Here is a 17,507-nt window from a genome sequence, read left to right on the forward strand (position 1 = left end):
TAAAAAAATCTCCCCTGCCCGCACCAGATCGCTCCCCCCTCTCGCACGACTCCTCTCTGTTCCCCATAGGGCCGCCCGCCCAAGCGCTGCTCGCCCTCTCTCTCCTCCGACCGCCCTCTCCTTCTGGCCTCTGCCGCCCTACTCCGGTCGCCCTCTCCCTCCGGCCTTTGAAGGTCGCGCCGCTCCCCCTTCACCAGTCATTTTTCTCCCTCTATCGTGCGCGGTGGCGGTGCATCTACCAAGGAGGTGATACGTCTCCGTCGTATCTAAAAATTTTGATTGTTCCATGCCAATATTCTTCAACTTTCATATACTTTTGGCAACTTTTTATACTATTTTTGGGACTAACATATTGATCCAGTTCCCAGTGACAGTTCCTATTTGTTGCATGTTTTATGTTTCGCAGAAAACCAATATCAAATGAAGTCCAAACGGGATAAAAACGGATGGAGAATTATTTTGGAATATTTGGGATTTTTTGGAGGAAGAATCAACGTGAAACGGTGTCCGAGGTGGCCACGAGACAGGGGGGCGCGCCCACATCCTCTGGGCACGCCTGGCACTCTCGTGGCCACCCGCAAGGCAGTTTATGCCCTTATTTTGCCGCAAGAAAGCTAATTTTATGAGAAAAATCTGGGCAAAAGATTCACCCCAATCGGAGTTATGGATCTCCGGATATTAAAGAAACGGTGAAGGGGTAGAATCTGAGAACGCAGAAACAAAGAGAGACAGAGAGATAGATCCAATCTCGGAGGGGCTCTCGCTCCTCCCATGCCATGGGAGCCAAGGACCAGAGGGGAAACCCTTCTACCATCTAGGGAGGAGGTCAAGGAAGAAGAAGAAGAAGAAGGGGGGCCCTCTCCCCCTTGCTTCCGGTGGCGCCGGAATGCCGCCGGGGGCCATCATCATCACCGCGATCTTCACCAACAACCTCACCGCCTTCATCACCAACTCTTCCCCCCTCTATGAAGCGTTGTAACCTCTCTCTTACCCGCTGTAATCTCTACTTAAACATGGTGCTCAACGCTATATATTATTTCCCAATGATGTATGGCTATCTTATGGTGTTTGAGTAGATTCGTTTTGTCCCATGGGTTAATTGATGATCGTTGAGTTGCATGTTTTATTATTGGTGTTGTCCTATGGTGCTCTCTGTGTCGCGCAAGCGTGAGGGATCCCTGTTGTAGGGTTTGCAATATGTTTATGATTTGCTTATGGTGGGTGGCGTGAGTGAACAAAAGCACAGACCCGCGTAAGTAGGTTGTTTGCGTATGGGATAAAGGGGACTTGATATTTTAATGCTATGGTTGGGTTTTACCTTAATGATCTTTAGTAGTTGCGGATGCTTGCTAGAGTTCCAATCATAAGTGCATATGATCCCAGTAGAGAAAGTATGTTAGCTTATGCCTCTCCCTCAAATAGAATTGCAATAGTGATTACCGGTCTAGTTATCAATTGCCTAGGGACAAATAACTTTCTCGTAACAAAAATCTCTCTACTAATACTTACTTTGTTGCATCTTTATTTAAACAGCCCCTAGTTTATATTTACGTGTTCTTTATTATCTTGCAAACCTATCAAACAACACGTACAAAGTACTTCTAGTTTCATACTTGTTCTAGGTAAAGCGAACATCAAGCGTGCGTAGAGTCGTATCAGTGGCCGATAGGACTTGAGAAAGTATTTGTTCTACCTTTAGCTACTCGTTGAGTTCGACACTCTTACTTATAAAAAGAGGCTACAACTATCCCGTATACTTGCGGGTTGTCAAGACCTTTTTCTGGCGCCGTTGCCGGGGAGTCATAGCGTGGGGTGAATATTCTCGTGTGTGCTTGGTTGCTTTATCACTAAGTAATTTTTATTTGCTGTTCTAAGTTGTTCTCTATCTTTAGTTATGGGGAACCTCCTAAAACCCTCGATGCTCGTTATTTTCAAGACATTATGTACTACTTTAATAATCCTAAGAAAACCCCATTCAATTATGTTATGGGAGACATGTTGGATCAACGTGAATACTTTAGGGATTATCGCTTGACACAAAAAGGGAAACTATGATGGGATCAAATTCAAATGTTGAAGTGGTATGCTAGGCAACTATGCTTGAGATATGATATTACTTGTTGCTCTAGGATGAAGGCTCCACACCTTCCCTTTTCATGCAAATTTAGTGATGAGAAAACCTTGGCTTCCTATGCTAATGGTATATATGATTACTATTATGTTGAACAAATTGAGGAATTTGTTGCTTTTAAAGGTGCTTATGAAATTGAATCTTTGCTTGAAAAGTATGAAGCTTTTGATGATGATGTTTATAGGCCTGAAAATCTTGCTATACTTAGATATTGCTATGAAAATTATGAATAGAATTACTATATTAATGCATTTATTGAGAAAGTTTGTGTTGTCCAAGAAGAGACTAATATTTTGCAGGAAGCTATGGAAGAAGAAATTGACAAAATTGTGAGCTCGTTGGATGAAAAAGATGAGGAGGAGAGCGAAGAACAAAAGGAGGAAGAGCGGGTTGATCACCTGTGCCCACCTTCTAATGAGAGTAACTATTCAACTCATACATTATTTAATTCCCCTTCGTGCTTACCGAAGGATGATTGCTATGATCCCATTGATTCTCTTGAATTATCCCTTTTTGACGATGCTTGCTATGCTTGTGGCCAAGATGCCAATATGAATTATGCTTATGGAGATGAACCTGATATAGTTCCTTATGTTAAACATGAAATTGTTGCTATTGCACCCACGCATGATAGTCCTATTATTTTTTTGAATTCTCCCGACTACACTATATCGGAGAAGTTTGTGCTTATTAAGGATTATATTGATGGGTTGCCTTTTACTATTGCACATGATGATTTTGATAGATGTAATATGCATGTGCTTGCTGCTCCTACTTGCAATTATTATGAGAGAGGAACTATATCTCCACCTCTCTATGTTTCCAATATGATAGAATTGCAAGAAACTGCTTATACTATGCATTGGCCTTTACTTGGTGTGCATGAGTTGTTCTTTCATGACATGCCTATGCATAGGAAGAGAGTTAGAATTCATTGTTGCATGATATATGTTATTTTGTGCTCACTACTAAATTACAAATCATTGTTAATAAAAATTGGCTTTGATATACCTTGGGATCCGGGTGGATTCATTACTTGAGCACTATATGCCTAGCTTAATGGCTTTAAAGAAAGCGCTGCCAGGGAGACAACCTAGAAGTTTTAAGGAGTCATTTATTTCTGTTGAGTGCTTTTATATAGTCTAAAAACAAAAAAAAATAAAGAGGGAGAACCCAAAACTTTTCAAAAAGGAAAGTGAAAGTGAGAGAGACAAGCATTGTTGAAGTGGGAGAGCTCCTTGAACTTTGTTCATGCTCACGGAAACTTTGTGAATCTTAATTACAGAAACTTTTCATAAAAAGTAATTATCCCCTTGTATAATTCCATTGTATTATAAAAGTAATGTGCCAAGGTTTGCCTTTAGGATGTTTACAATGCTTGTTGGTTTGTACGGTGCAGGACAGAAACTTTGGCTGTAGTGCTTGATTTTACATTTTTAACTGGAACGTCAAATGGTTCTGATTCCTTTTGAACTGTCTTAATGTACAACTTGTTTAGTTTTCCTAATTTTGGTAGAATTTTTGGGGTACCATAAGTATGGTGAATGTTCAGATTTCTACAGACTGTTCTGTTTTTGACAGATTCTGTTTTTGATGCATAGTTTGCTTGTTTTGATGAATCTATCAATTTATATCAGTGGATTAAGCCATGGAAAAGTTATATTAAAGTAGACACAATGCAAAACAAAATATGAATTGGTTTTATACAGTACTTAGAGTAGTGATTTGCTTTATTATACTAATGGATCTTACCGAGTTTTCTGTTGAAGTTTTGTGTGGATGAAGTGTCTAATCGAGGAGGTTTCGATATGAGGAAAAGGAAGAGAGGCAAGAGATCAAGATTGGGGATGCCCAAGGCACCCCAAGTAAATATTCAAGGAGACTCAAGCATCTAAGCTTGGGGATGCCCCGGAAGGCATCCCCTCTTTCTTCAACAAGTATCGTTATGTTTTCGAATTCGTTTCGTTCATGCATTATGTGCAAGTCTTGGAGTGTCTTTTGCATTGAGTTTTTATTTTTCTTTTATGCACCATGCTGGTATAAGATAGTCCTTGGTTGATTTATAGAATTCTCATTGCACTTCATTTAAATCTTTTGAGTATGGCTTTATAGAATGCTTCATGTGCTTCATGTATATCGTTTGAAGTTTAGATTGCCTGTTTTTCTTCACATAGAAAACCGTCATTTGTAGAATGCTCTTTTGCTTCACTTATATTTGTTAGAGTGTGGGAATATCTTTTGTAGAAAGAATTAAACTCTCTTGCTTCACTTATATCTATTTAGAGAGATGACAGGAATTGGTCATTCACATGGTTAGTCATAAAATCCTACATAAACTTGTAGATCGCTGAATATGATATATTTGATTCTTTCCAATAGTTTTGCGATATAAAGATGGTGATATTAGAGTCATGCTAGTGGGTGGTTGTGGATTTTAGAGACACTTATCTTGAGGTTTGCAAGTCCCGTAGCATGCACGTATGGTAACCGTTGTGTGACAAATTTGAAGCATGGGGTGTTTCTTTGATTGTCTTCCTTATGAGTGGCAGTCGGGGACGAGCGATGGTCTTTTCCTACCAATCTATCCCCCTAGGGGCATGCGTAGTAGTACTTTGCTTCGAGGGCTAATAAACTTTTGCAATAAGTATATGAGTTCTTTATGACTAATGTGAGTCCATGGATTATACGCACTTTTACCTCTCCATCATTGCTAGCCTCTTCGGTACCGTGCATTGCCCTTTCTCACCTCGAGAGTTGGTGCAAACTTCACCGGTGCATCCAAACCCCGTCATATGATACACTCTATCACACATAAGCCTCATTATATCTTCCTCAGAACAGCCACCATACCTACCTATTATGGCATTTCCATAGCCATTCCGAGATATATTGCCATTCAACTTCCATCATCATCATATACATGACTTGAGCATTTATTGTCATATTGCCTTGCATGATCATAAGATAGCTAGCATGATGTTTTCATGGCTTGTCCGTTTTTTGATGTCATTGCTACGCTAGATCATTGCACATCCCAGTACACCGCCGGAGGCATTCATATAGAGTCATATCTTTGTTCTAGTATCGTTGTAATATCGAGTTGTAAGTAAATAAAAGTGTGATGATCATCATTTTAGAGCATTGCCCCATAAAAAAATAAAAAAAAGGAAAGGCCCAAGAAGCCTAAATAAAAAAGGGGGCCAAAGAAGCACACCCAAAAAGAAAAGAAAAAAGAAAAAAATAAAATGAAAAGGGGCAATGTTACTATCCTTTTTCCACACTTGTGCTTCAAAGTAGCACCATGTTCTTCATATAGAGAGTCTCCTATGTTGTCACTTTCATATACTAGTCGGAATTTTTCATTATAGAACTTGGCTTGTATATTCCAACGATGGGCTTCCTCAAATGCCCTAGGTCTTCATGAGCAAGCAAGTTGAACGCACACCCACTTAGTTTTCAGTTTGAGCTTTCATACACTTATAGCTCGTAGTGCATCCGTTGCATGGCAATCCCTACTCCTCGCATTGACATCAATTGATGGGCATCTCCATAGCCCGTTGATTAGCCGCGTCGATGTGAGACCTTCTCCTTTTTTGTCTTCTCCACATAACCTCCATCATTATATTCTATTCCATCTATAGTGCTATATCCATGGCTTGCGCTCATGTATTGCGTGAGGGTTGAAAAATCTGAAGCACGTTAAAAAGTATGAACCAATTGCTCGGCTCGTCATCGGGGTTGTGCATGATGGGAGAATTTTGTGTGACGAAAATGAAGAATGGCTAAACTGTATGATTTTGTAGGGATAAGCTTCCTTTGGCCTTGTTGTTTTGAAAAGACATGATTGCTTTATTGGTACGCTCAAAGTATTATCGTTTTTATGTCAAATGATAGACTATTGCTTTGAATCACTTGTGTCTCAATATTCATGCCATGATTAGACATATGAACAAGATTATGCTAGGTAGCATTCCACATCAAAAATTATCTTTTTTATCATTTACCTACTCGAGGACGAGCAGGAATTAAGCTTGGGGATGCTGATAGGTCTCCGTCGTATCTAAATTTTTTGATTGTTCCATGCCAATATTCTTCAACTTTCATATAATTTTGGCAACTTTTTATACTATTTTTGGGACTAACATATTGATCCAGTGCCCAGTGCCAGCTCATGTTTGTTGCATGTTTTATGTTTCACAGAAAACCAATATCAAACGGAGTCCAAACGGGATAAAAACGGACGGAGAATTATTTTGGAATATTTGGGATTTTCCGGAGGAAGAATCAACGCGAAATGGTGTCCGAGGTGGCCCGAGACAGGGGGGCGCGCCCAAACCCCCTAGGTGCGCTTGGCACCCTCATGGGCCACCCGTATGGCGGTTGATGCCCTTCTTTTGCCGCAACAAAGCTAATTTTATGAGAAAAATCTGGGCGAAAGATTCACCCCAATCGGAGTTACGGATCTCTGGATATTAAAAAACGGGTGAAGGGGTAGAATCTGAGAACGCAGAAACAGAGAGAGGCAGAGAGATAGATCCAATCTCGGAGGGGCTCTCACCCCTCCCACGCCATGGGAGCCAAGGACTAGAGGGGAAACAATTCTCCCATCTAGGGAGGAGGTTAAGGAAGAAGAAGAAGGGGGGGGGGCCTCTCCCCCTTGCTTCCGGTGGCGCCGGAACGCCACCGGGGGCCATCATCATCACCACGATCTTCACCAACAACTTCACCGCCTTCATCACCAACTCTTCCCCCTCTATGAAGCGTTGCAACCTCTCTCTTACCCGCTGTAATATCTACTTAAACATGGTGCTCAACGCTATATATTATTTCCCAATGATGTATGGCTTATGGTGGGTGGCGTGAGTGAACAGAAGCACATACCCGAGTAAGTAGGTTGTTTGCGTATGGGATAAAGGGGACTTGATACTTTAATGCTATGGATGGGTTTTAGCTTAATGATCTTTAGTAGTTGTGGATGCTTGCTAGAGTTACAATCATAAGTGCATATGATCCAAGTAGAGAAAGTATGTTAGCTTATGCCTCTCCCTCAAATAGAATTGCAATAGTGATTACCGGTCTAGTTATCGATTGCCTAGGGACAAATAACTTTCTCGTAACAAAAAGCTCTCTACTAATACTTAATTTATTGCATCTTTATTTAAACAGCCCCTCGTTTATATTTACGTGTTCTTTATTATCTTGCAAACCTATCAAACAACACCTACAAAGTACTTCTAGTTTCATACTTGTTCTAGGTAAAGCAAACGTCAAGCGTGCCAGAGTCGTATCAGTGGCCAATAGGACTTGAGAAAGTATTTGTTCTACCTTTAGCTTCTCCATGGGTTCGACACTCTTACTTATCGAAAGAGGCTACAACTATCACGTATACTTGCGGGTTATCAGGAGGTCGCGAGAGGGGTGAGTTTGTTCGTTCCTTCTCTATCTCATAGCCATATCATTGATCTTGCTCGCTCTAGCGCTAATTCTGATTTGGAAAAGTAGATCCTGATCAAACTTGGTATAGATTTGTGGTGCACGCATGGAATTGTTTGATGCTTCTTGAGGAGGTAATAAATCTTTCTAGAGGCCCAAAGATTCAGTTCACCTTTCTAGGTATTTCAGTTTCAAGCTTGCATTATTTCAAGAGGCCCAAAGATTCAGTTCACCTTTCTAGGTATTTCAGTTTCAGGCTTGCATTATTTCTACAGGCCCAAAGATTCAGTTCACCTTTCTAGGTATTTTAGTTTCAGGCTTGCATTATTTCTAGAGGCCCAATGATTAAGTTCCCAGTCGGTGGCAAGCGGCCCTGCTACCCATGTCGGTGTCGACCTCAACTCGCAAGGGCCGGCATCAGAGGGGTTCCTGGGGCTTGGGCTCTACAGAGCCTTCCTCCAGAGTGACAATGGCGAGATCCTCCCTTGGTGCGTGAGGGGCTCCGGGCTCCCTCCCTATCGTGAATGACTTCCGTGATGAGTTAGCTCATGCTTTGTTTCATGGAGTGTTTTTTTGTGAAGCTTGACTGATGACTTGTATGTTTAAGTGGGATATCTCATTTGTATGGAAAAAGTAAAAATTATCATGTTTTGCATGCTTGATTTGTAAAGATGGTTCGTTTATGTCAATTGTGAGCGGGAGGAGGCCATAGAAGAGCCGGCCACACCTAATACGGTAGGAAATAGGGTCCAAAGTAGTCAAATGATTGAGAAAGAGCATTTATTGTCAATCTAACCCTGCCATCCATACACCTCTTTGGATATTCTAACTCAGTTAGAGGTTAGAGTTAGATTCTAACCCTGAACTAACCTTGAACTAACTCTAGCGAAAGAGGTGTTTGGATGACAGGGTTAGATGGAGCACGGATACGGTGAGGCGCCTTCACGGTCGTTTCGAGAGGGAGGGAGGAAGAGGACGAGAAGCTTCGAGGAAGTGGGGAGGGATCTGTTGTGGGGAGGGCGAGAGAAAAATATGTTTTTTAGTGGTCCCGAGAAGAACTAACCCAAATAAGCACCTTTTGGGTGGGTTAGATTTTTTGGATGGGTTATATGCATCTAACCCAAACTAACCCTCCTGTTTGGATATTTTTGTGTCAGCTGTGTCCAAACTAACCCAAACTAACTCTAACCCATGGATCCAAACAGGGCCAATGGTTTAGAGTTAGTTCAGGGTTAGGATCTAACTCTAACCTCTAACTGAGTTAGAGTTCTCCTCGTCTTGGTTCATCGCCATCATACTTTCCCCATTCCTGTGTTTTCAGTATCCTGCGAATCAAAGAGGCCCTTTTTTGCGGGAAAAATCAAAGAGGCCCTTAGACTGGTTTAGGTCCAGTCATTTTTTATAAATGTGTTATGTCCAAAATTTAATGAAAGTGCTCCGGTTTCTATGAAAATAATCCAGTTTCATGTAGTAATTCGTTCATTTATTTATTCTTCTGCGGGGGGTTTGCATGTATTTCATGAGGTCTGAAATGAAAAGTACCCCGGTATGCTCTGAGTCGTGCATGCACTATGACCCAGATGCTCTATGTCCCACATGTCGGCGAATGGGAGCACGTGGAAATAGCCTAGGAGTATATATAGGAGGATAAATGCATGAAAAAATATGTATTGTGAAGCGTAGCTGCGGTTCGAAAAGGAGACCTAAAGTGATGACAGCTATAGGTCGCACGCACCCAACTAGTGGTACTACTAGATATACGACTAATTTTTCCCTAAAAAAAAGAGGCACGAATGCTCAGAACTCCTATTCTATCAACACGAGTCCCATCTGACAACAGCATCCGTGCTACAGCTAGCTCTCCTGCCTCGTTTCTCTCTTCTAATTCTAAACTCGGTCGACGCCCGGTGGGCGGGGTGGGTTTGCTCAACTGCAGCCCAAGCTCAAAGTGAAAACGTTACGACTTGAATAAAAATACCATATACTCCCTGCGTTCCTAAATATAAGCCTTTTTAGATACTATTTCAAATGGAATACAACATACAGATGTATGTAGACATAGTTTAGAGTGTAGATATTCTCATTTTTCTTCGTATGTAGTACTACCTCCGTCCGGGTTTATTGGTCCCCATTGTATTTCGTGCCAAATTTTGACCATAGATTAATCTAACAAAATGTTCACGCATGTCACCAAACATTATATTTTTGAAAACTATGTTCAAATACGAATCCACTGAAATGATTTTTCTTAACATGCATTAACATTTTGTTAGTTAAATCTTTAATCAAAATTTGACACAAACTACAAAAGGGACCTACAAACCAGGACGGAGGTAGTAGACACTTGCTGGAATCTTTAGAAAGACTTATATTTGAGAAAGGAGAAAGTACTATACTAATAAAACATTAAGGCCACGAGGCGATGTAGTGGTTACAGGAGGCAAGAAGAAGAGATGCATCCATCGACGACATCCACCTCCTCGACTCAGGGCGCATGGGCGAGGGAGAAGGCGTGTAGTAGTAAAATCAAGCTTCTCCTCGTTGTACGAGTTGACGCAACACATCATAGCACTGGCCCCACATGTTTGCCTCTAAATTTGGCTGAAAGACCTGCAGTGTACAATATATTTGCTGCAACCTCTAACATTTACCCACCACAAATTAAAATATATATTCCTGTCTTGACCAGATGACCGTGCAAACTACAATCACCGGGGTGACAGGTAGGGCCAGAAGACTATTTTAATTATTATTTTTAAAAACTTCGAGACGGCCACATAGCATGGAGCCGACCCCAAGGATTTTAAGCTTACACGCACGGTACACACTATCCTAGACTACTCTACACATGAAACTGCCACACGAGCATTCGGGCTGCGCTTGACTCTTCGCCTCTTCGAGAAGTCAAACAATGATGGAGTACTACTGCACTGGAGGAGTACTACAATATGCTTATGGCCATCTGACACCGATTGAACTGCTGCATGTCCACCGCGTGCGGGAGGGACAGCGTGTAGCGAAAGCTTCTCCTAGTCTTGCCAGCTACCATGCTCCTGGGCGAGGGAGGGACGCTCCTGCCTTTGCATCTATGACAGGTGGGCCGACAGGTGGGTGGCCAACCCGTCATACAGCCAAAGGCAGGTGCAGTTAAGTCCGCGAGGGAGAGGATAATCAAACTTCTCGTTGATGTACAAGTTGATGCGACACATCAAAGCACTGCACTCGATATATTTCAATAATTTGCGGTTACCGATGCATTAATTACAATGCATGCATGTCGTGAATCTCTTTTTGATACTTGCATGTGTTGATTTAATGCACCTTGAAATAGTACTCCCTCTGATTCCTTTTACTTTGCGTATAATTTTTTCTTGTTTTTCTTAGATTAGTCTGCGCGTCCGCGTTGGTTTCCATCTGTGCCCCCGCTTGATTAGCTTTTCCCCCATTAATCATGCCAGTTTCCAAAGCAGAAAATGGCTACAGGAAAACGCATGCAGCACCGGATGTGGCTTGACCGACTGGGGAAGCCAACTCAAGCGAAAAGGAAGGAGGACCAGCCAACCATTGCATGCGCATTTACTGTCGATATTTATGCAGCTTACTCATGCGTAGGGGCAAATTTGCCCAGAAAACTCAAACTACTGCCTTCCTTGGTATGCGGGAGGAGAGCTATGTGCAGAGTATAAAATATGTGATGGTAAAGCTTTGTAATGCCCCGGCCCAAGGGAGAGATGGTTGTGCATGAGGAGGGCAAGATCATGTAGACGGAACAGGACCCGACGATGGAGCTCACTAGGGTCTCGATGGACCTCACCGTGCTCCACTGCCCCTTGTGCCTCCGCCCCTTGACGCCTCCAATGTATGAGGTTCGAATACACCTCGTCCGTTCGGCTGATTGAGCAAGGTGCAGGTTTCTTGATTAATGTGATGTTCGATTGATTTCTGCAGTGCAAGGGAGGGCACCTGGCCTACGGGGACTGCCGCGTCGAGAACCCTGGGAACCAGCCAGCGGTAGTGCTAGAAGTGCAAGCGCGGTGGTGGCTTTGATGTGTGGAACACGGCGGTGGACGCCGTCATTTTGTCGCTGAGGGTGGAGTGCCCGCACGAAGGCTGTGGGCTCTACGTCACTTACCACAAGCTCGCCGATCTCCAGAGCATGTGTCCGCTCGCGCCCTGCAAATGCCTCGTGCCCGTCTGCGGCTACGAAGGCCCGCCGTTGGCGCTCTACCACCACATCAGCACCGCGCATCCCATGCCCGTGCATAGGATCCAGTATGGCATGGTGCTCCAACTGCAAGTGCCACTGTCGGAGCCACGACTCTTGCTGTTCGCGGAGGAGGACGGCCGCGCGTTTTTCTTGGTCGGCGGCGTGCTCGACATCGGCGCGCCTATCGTCGTGTCGGTCGTCTGCATCAGAGCGGCGGCGTCCCCACTGCCGCACTACGTGGCCAATTTGTGGGCGAACGGCCCGCCGGGGGAGCCCAAAGGCACGACCAATGCCGTCAAGGTGGAAATGGGGGTGACAACTGATACGTCCATTTTGCATCATGCTTTTATATCAATATTTATTGCATTATGGGTTGTTATTACACATTATATTTCAATACTTATGGCTATTCTCTCTTATTTTACAAGGTTTACCATGAAGAGGGGGAATGTCGGCAGCTGGAATTCTGGCTGGAAAAGGAGCAAACGTTAGAAACCTATTCTGCACAACTCCAAAAGTCCTGAAACTCCACGAAACCACTTTTTGGATTTATTAAGAATTTATGAGCGAAAGAAATAGGCCAGGGGGCCCACACCCTGTCCAGGAGACAGGCCCCCCCCCCTATAGGGCGCGCCCCCTATCTCCTGGGCCCCCTGGTGGGCCTCCGGCGACCATCTTCTGCTATATGAAGGGTTTTGACCTGGAAAAATTCGTGGGCAAGCTTACGGGACGAAACTCCACCGCCACAAGGCGGAACCTTGGCAGAATCAATCTAGGGCTCTGGCGGAGCTGTTCTGCCAGGGACACTTCTCTCCGGGAGGGGGAAATCATCACCAACGTCATCACCAACGATCCTCTCATCGGGAGGGGGTCAATCTCCATCAACATCTTCACCAGCACCATCTCCTCTCAAACCCTAGTTCATCTCTTGTATCCAATCTTGTATCCAAAACAACAAATTGGTACCTGTGGGTTGCTAGTAGTGTTGATTACTCCTTGTAGTTGATACTTATTGGTTTACTTGGTGAAAGATTATATGTTTAGATCCTTAATGCATATTATTACACCTCTGATTATGAACGTGATTATGCTTTGTGAGTAGTTACTTTAGTTCCTGAGGACATGGGTGAAGTCTTGCTATTAGTAGTCATGTGAATTTGGTATTCGTTTGGTATTTTGATGAGATGTATGTTGTCTCTCCTCTAGTGGTGTTATGTGAACGTCGACTACATGACACTTCACCATTATTTGGGCCTAGAGGAAGGCATAGGGAAGTAATAAGTAGATGATGGGTTGCTAGAGTGACAGAAGCTTAAACCCTAGTTTATGCGTTGCTTCGTTAGGGGTTCATATGGGCCCATATGTTTAATGTTGTGGTTAGGTTTACCTTAATACTCCTTTTTGTAGTTGCGGACTCTTGCAATAGGGGTTAATCACAAGTGGGATGCTTGTCCAAGTTAGGGCAGTACCCAAGTGTCGGTCCACCCACATATCAAATTATCAAAGTACCGAACACAAATCTTATGAACGTGATGAAACTAGCTTGACGATAATTCCCAATGTGTCCTCGGGAGCTTCTTCCTTATTATTAGAATTTGTCTAGGCTTATCCTTTGCTACATAAAGGATTGGGACACCTTGCTGCACCTTATTTACTTTGTTTACTTGTTACTCGTTACTATTTATCTTATCACAAAACTATCTATAACCTACTATTTTAGTGCTTGCAGAGAAAACCTTACTGAAAACCACTTATCATTTCCTTCTGCTCCTCGTTGGGTTTGACACTCTTACTTATCAAAAGGACTACAATAGATCCCCTACACTTGTGGGTCATCAAGACTCTTTTCTGGCGCCGTTGCCGGGGGGTGTAGCGCTTTTGGTGAGTGGAACTTGGTAAGGAAACATTTATATAGTGTGCTGAAATTTTCTGTTACTTGTCACTATGGAAACTAATCCTTTGAGTGGCTTGTTTGGGGTATCTTCACCCCAACCAGAAGAGCAAAGAGATGCTCCTCAACCTACTGAACTTTATGAAAAATTTCACTTTGAGATTCCTTCGGGTATGATAGAAAAACTGCTAGCTAATCCTTTTGCAGGAGACGGAACTTTGCATCCCGACTTACATCTTCTCTTTGTGGATGAAGTTTGTGGATTATTTAAGCTTGCAGGTATTCCCGATGATGTTGTCAAAAGGAAGGTCTTCCCTTTATCTTTGAAGGGAGATGCAATGACATGGTATAGGCTATGTGATGATACAAGATCTTGGAATTATAAGCGATTGAAATTGGAATTTCACCAGAAGTTCTATCCTATGCATCTTGTTCATCATGATCGTAATTACATATAAAATTTCTGGCCTCGCGAAGGAGAAAGCATCGCTCAAGCTTGGGGGAGGCTTAAGTCAATGTTATATTCATGCCCCAATCATGAGCTCTCTCAAGAAATGATTATTGAGAATTTTTATGCTCGGCTTTCTCTTGATAATCGCAACTTGCTCGATACTTCCTGTGCTGGTTCTTATATGCTGAAGACTATTGATTTCAAATGGGACTTATTGGAAAGAATTAAACGCAACTCTAAAGATTGAGGTTCCGACGATGGTAAGGAGTCAGGTATGACACCTAAGTTTGATTGTGTTAAATCTTTTATGGATACCGATGCTTTCCGTGGATTTAGCTCGAAGTATGGACTTGACTCTGAGATAGTAGCTACTTTTTGTGAAACTTTTGCTGCTCACATTGATCTCCCTAAAGAGAAGTGGTTTAAATATAATCCTCCTATTGAAGTGAAAGTAGTTGCACCTATTACAGTCGAAGAAAAGACTATTACATATAGTGATCCTGTTATTCCTACTGCTTATGTCGAAAAACCTCCTTTTCCTGTTAGGATAAAAGATCATGTTAAAGCTTCGACTGTTGTTCGTAAGAGTAATACTAGGACTTATACACCTCCTAAGCAAATTAATGTTGAACCTAGTATTGCTATGATTAAAGATCTCTTAGATGAAGACTTAGATTGGCATGTTATTTCTTTCGTTGGTGAAACTGCTAATATTGCTAGACCCGATACAAAGACATGTAGACCTATTATAGGCACGCCTGTTATTTCTGTTAAAATAGGAGATCATTGTTATCATGGCTTGTGTGATATGGGTGCTAGTGCTAATGCGATACCTTATGATCTTTATAAGGAAATTATGCACGATATTGCACCTGTTGAATTAGAAGACATTGATGTTACTGTTAAGCTTGCTAATAGGGACACCATTAAACCTATTAGGATTGTTAGAGATGTTGAAGTCTTGTGTGGAAAGATTAAATACCCTACTGATTTCCTTGTTATTGCTTCCCCACAAGATATTTTTTGTCCCATTATTTTTGGTAGACCTTTCTTGCATACTGCTAGTGCTAAGATTGATTGTGAAAAGAATATTGTCACTGTTCGCATAGATGGTATGTCTCATGAGTTTAATTTCGCTAAGTTTAGTAGACAACCTCATGAAAGGGAACCACCTAGTAAGGATGAAATTATTGGTCTTGCTTCCATTGCTGTTCCCCCAACTGATCCGTTAGAACAATATTTGTTAGACCATGAAAATGATATGTTTATGAAGGAAATGGAAGAAATAGACGAAGTGTTCCTTAAACAAGAACCTATGCTAAAACATAACCTTCCCGTTGAAACTCTTGGGGATCCCCCTCCACCCAAGGGTGATCCCGTGTTTGAACTTAAACCCTTACCTGATAGTCTCAAGTATGCTTATCTTGATGAAAAAGAAATATGTCCTGTTATTATTAGTGCTAACCTTTCAGAGAAAGAATAAGAAAGATTATTGAAAACTCTTAAGAAGCACCGAGCTGCTATTGGATATACCCTGGATGATCTCAAGGGCATTAGCCCCACATTATGTCAACACAAAATTTCAGTGGAGAAAGATGCCAAACCTGTTAGGGATCCTCAAAGACGATTAAATCCCAAAATGAAGGAAGTGGTGAGAAAGGAGATACTAAAACTCCTTGAGGCAGGTATTATTTATCCGTTGCTCATAGTGAATGGGTAAGCCCTGTCCATTGTGTCCCTAAAAAGGGAGGTATTACCGTTGTTCCTAATGATAAAGATGAATTGATACCGCAAAGAATTATTACATGCTATAGGATGGTAATTGATTTCCGTAAGTTAAACAAAGCCACTAATAAGGATCATTACCCTTTACCTTTTATTGATCAAATGCTAGAAAGGCTATCCAAACACACACATTTTTGCTTTCTAGATGGTTATTCTGGCTTCTGTCAAATACCTGTGTCAGCGGGGGATCAATCTAAAACTACTTTTACTTGCCCTTTTGGTACTTTTGCTTATAGACGTATGCCTTTTGGTTTATGTAATGCACCTGCTACCTTTCAAAGATGCATGATGGCTATATTTTCTGATTTTTGTGAAAAGATTTGTGAGGTATTCATGGATGACTTCTCCGTCTATGGATCCTCTTTTGATGATTGTTTTAGCAACCTTGATCGAGTTTTGCAGAGATGCGAAGACACTAGTCTCGTCCTGAATTGGGAAAAGTGTCACTTTATGGTTAATGAAGGCATTGTCCTGGGGCACAAGATCTCCGAGAGAGGTATTGAAGTTGATAAAGCGAAAGTTGAGGCTATTGAAAAGATTCCATGTCCCAAGGACATAAAAGGTATAAGAAGTTTCCTTGGTCATGCCGGTTTTTATAGGAGGTTCATTAATGGCTTTTCTAAAATCTCTAGGCCTATGACTAATTTATTGCAAAAAGATATTCCTTTTGTCTTTGATGATGATTGTGTAGAAGCATTTGAAACACTTAAGAAAGCTTTGATCACGGCACCTATTGTTCAGCCACCTGATTGGAATTTGCCTTTTGAAATTATGTGTGATGCTAGTGATTATGCTGTAGGTGTTGTTCTAGGGCAAAGAGTTGATAAGAAATTAAATGTTATCCATTATGCTAGTAAGACTCTTGATACTGCCCAGAGAATTTATGCTACCACTGAAAAAGAATTCTTAGCAGTTGTGTTTGCATGTGATAAGTTTAGACCTTATATTGTTGATTCCAAAGTTACTATTCACACTGATCATGCTGCTATTAAATATCTTATGGAAAAGAAAGATGCTAAGCCTAGACTCATTAGATGGGTTCTCTTGCTCCAAGAATTTGACTTGCATATTATTGATAGAAAGGGAGACGAGAACCCCGTTGCAGACAACTTGTCTAGGTTAGAGAATGTTCTTGATGACCCACTGCCTATTAATGATAGTTTTCCTGATGAACAATTAGCGGTTGTCAATGCTTCTCGTACTGCTCCTTGGTATGCTGACTATGCTAATTACATTGTTGCTAAATATATACCGCCTAGTTTCACATACCAGCAAAAGGAAAAGTTCTTTTATGATTTAAGACATTACTTCTGGGATGATCCACACCTTTATAAAGAAGGAGTAGATTGTATTATTAGACGTTGTGTGCCTGAGCATGAACAGGAACAAATCCTACGCAAATGTCACTCCGAATCCTATGGAGGACACCATGCTGGAGATAGAACTGCACACAAGGTACTACAATCTGGTTTTTATTGGCCCACTCTTTTCAAAGATGCTCGTAAGTTTTTGTCGTATCTTTTGATGAATGCCAAAGAATAGGTAACATCAGTAGACGTCAAGAAATGCCTATGAATTATTCTCTTGTTATTGAACCGTTTGATGTTTG

The sequence above is a fragment of the Triticum dicoccoides genome, chromosome 7B (genome assembly GCF_002162155.2).
Source record: "Triticum dicoccoides isolate Atlit2015 ecotype Zavitan chromosome 7B, WEW_v2.0, whole genome shotgun sequence".
Classification (NCBI taxonomy): Eukaryota; Viridiplantae; Streptophyta; class Magnoliopsida; order Poales; family Poaceae; genus Triticum; species Triticum dicoccoides.